Below are 3,533 nucleotides of genomic sequence, written 5' to 3' on the forward strand. Positions count from 1 at the left end.
CATGCTGATGACCTTGCACTAATTGCGGAGTCACTATCCGAACTAGAAGAGAAGTTTCAGGTGTGGAAGCAAGGACTAGAATTGAAGGGCCTTAGAGTCAACCTAGCTAAAACCAAAGTCCTAATAAGTAGGAAGGTAGACAAAACACAATCCCCTTCGGGTAAATGGCCCTGCTCGATCTATAGAAAAGGTGTAGGTAGAAACTCTATAAGATGTACCCAGTGCAAGCTATGGACACATAAGAGGTGCAGCAATACCAAAGGCAGGTTAACTAGGAAGTTAGTTTTTGTATGTGACAGATGTTCAGGTGCAATAAACACTGAAATTGTGCAGAAAACAACTTCTGTCACATTCCAGGGAGAAAAACTGGACGTAGTTGATAGCTTCCGATATCTGGGTGACCAAGTTAGTAGTGAGGGAGGGTGTGCTGAAAATGTATCTGCTAGAATAAGAATAGCCTGGGCAAAGTTCAGAGAGCTCTTACCTCTGCTGGCGACAAAGGGCCTCTCACTCAGAGTAAAAGGCAGACTGTATGACGCATGTGTACGAACAGCCATGCTACATGGCAGTGAAACATGGGCCGTGACTACTGAGGACATGCGTAAGCTCGCAAGGAATGAAGCCAGTATGCTCCGATGGATGAGTAATGTCAGTGTGCATACCCGACAGAGTGTAAGTATCTTGAGAGAAAAGTTGAACCTAAGAAGCATCAGTTGTGGTGTGCAAGAGAGACGATTGCGCTGGTATGGACATGTGGCAAGAATGGATGAGGATAGCTGTGTGAAAAAGTGCCACACCCTAGTGGTTGAGGGAACCTGTGGAAGAGGCAGGCCCATGAAGACCTGGGATGAGGTGGTGAAGCATGACCTCCGAACATTAGGCCTCACCGAGGCAATGACTTCTGACCAAGACCTTTGGAAATATGCTGTTTGTGAGAAGACCCGGCAAGCCATGTGAGACCAAAATCCAAGGCCTCTGCTGGGGATGTAGCCAGCCCACATACGCTTCTTTGGACACTAAACTCCGCTTGCGAAGACATGTTGGGGCAAGCGAAAGCAAAATCGTGATGGCACCTGTACCAGTAGATCACTAAGAGCACCGTCCGAGTGTGATCGTTGCCAGAGCACCAGCTGTCTGGCTTCCATACCGGGGACACGTAAATAGCACCATTTGAGCGTGATCGTTACCAACGTCGCCCTCCTGGCACGTGAAAAGACATTCGAGCGAGTTTGTTGCCAGTACCGCTGGACTGGCTCCTGTGCAGGTAGCATGTAAAATACACCATTTCGAGCGTGGCCGTTGCCAGTACCTCCTGAATGGCCTTCATGCCGGTGGCACGTAAAAGCACCCACTACACTCTTGGAGTGGTTGGCATTAGGAAGGGCATTCAGCTGTAGAAACTCTGCCAAATCAGATTGGAACCTGGTGTAGCCATCTGGTTCACCAGTCCTCAGTCAAATCATCCAACCCATGCTAGCATTAGTATTAGGAAGTGCAAGATTTTATTTTTTGTGTTACAAGGTGTCCAATGAAAACCATCTTCCTTACCAAGTGGGGCTGCCAGTTTAGTTGCCAACAGCTTGAACACATGATAGGTTGCACTGGGCTACATGTTGCCAGTAGCCCAAAGAATGACCCAACATACATACAATACACACACACATGATGAACAAAACAAGACGCTTTCCTTCAAAATCTTGCTACCAAGCAGAAGGCTGGTCAAATTACCTCTAAATTAAAAAGAGAAAGAGAACATATATACAAGCATGCATACACGTATATATGCATACATATATACATGCATACATACACACACACACACGTACACATGCATAAATGCATACATACACACAATGTAAATAAGCATGAATGCATGCATAAATACACACACACACACAAATACATACTGACTCTATATCTGAATATGTATGAACAGGCCTGGACAAGGTTTTGTTTGTAGTAAACACAAGCAGTTGGCCATGAAGACTAAATGGCTCGTCTCTACACCACTGATGTTATCCAAGGGAAAGGGTACTGATACAATTTGGAACCAGTATAAGCATAGGTGCTGTTGTCAGAATGCAAAGCGTCAACATCCAACACCCTAAAAGTTGTGCTAAACCATCCCATGGGTTGGTACATTTTATTTACTCTAAAAAGATAGAATTTGATTTCAGCAAGATTTTAACAGTGGAACATATGTTACAAGGCACTCAGCCTATTCATATCTCTCTCCTTCTCACACACACACACACACACTCTCTCTCTCTCTCTCACACACACATAAAGCTAGATTGCTAAACTGCCAGAATTTGGAGATTTCCAGACTAAATAATAGACAGTATTTAGTTTCTCCAATATGAAATTCCAAAGTTTTGTATTTTTTTTTCATTCCAGGCTCATATCTAATCAAGAGTGTGTATGTGTATATGCATGCACATATGTATACATACACTCACACATTTATATAAACTATGATGTGTGCATGCATCAGCTGCAAAGTGGTGCTATTGCTATGTAATGCATTTAGATAAAATACAAAAATATTATTTCACTTGTCTTTCTTTCTTTTAATGACTTCTTCTAACAAGTTTTGTGGTGTAAAGTACATTCCAGGAAAGTGTTCATCTATCAGAAACTAACTTTTAGTCAATCTTTCCCAGACTACAAGCATTCAAAAGCATTAAGCAAATGAAGGTTAAATCCTTCCACGAATAGGATGCTTAAATTGTTACATGCAGCTTTTCTAATGGAAACAATTAATCTCAACAATAAAAGATTCTAGACTGCAGTGTTGCTTCTGATACCTACAGTAGAGACCTGTGTTATCCACATTATCTTAGCAATTAACATCTTAACGATTAGGATGACGCACTGATCATTAACTTTGTAACATTAACCTTAACTTTTAACATAATTAATTTCTTCATTTGTAAGTCTACGTTTTCCCAAGCAGAATGGCTATACTTTGTATACATGGCTAGAAATTTAATGGGAGAGATCAATCAAATATATCGATTCAGTACTTAAATGGTAGTTTATTTTATCGATCCCCGGAAGAATGAAAGGTAAAAGCTGACTTGGGCGAGATATGAACGAGAAACGAAAAAAGTTATACGAATACCGCAAAGCTATTTTGTCCGACGCGCTAACGATTCAGCCAAGTTACTAGAAATTGTTTCAAATTTAGGTACGAGACCAGTTACTTTGATGGGGAGGGGAGTTAGTTTAGATCATCGACAAGATTGGTAGTTTATGTTATTGACCTGGGAGGGGTGACAAGCAACGTTGACCTCGACGGGGTTTAAATTCCAGACGTAGAGAACCAGAACAAATACATGGTAATTTTTTCCGATGCTCTGACGATTCTGCCAGTCATAGAAGTAAATATAAGTTATCTACCTTGGGGACTAATGCAGATTCACATCTCACCTTGAAAAATGCATTTTCCTGAAAAAGTTTATTCTAATTCCTAGGTTTTACATGTCGGAGATTACGAATATGCAAAAAAAAAAAAAATTAACCCCCCCCCC

Source organism: Octopus bimaculoides, chromosome 2 (assembly GCF_001194135.2).
Source record: "Octopus bimaculoides isolate UCB-OBI-ISO-001 chromosome 2, ASM119413v2, whole genome shotgun sequence".
Lineage (NCBI taxonomy): Eukaryota > Metazoa > Mollusca > Cephalopoda > Octopoda > Octopodidae > Octopus > Octopus bimaculoides.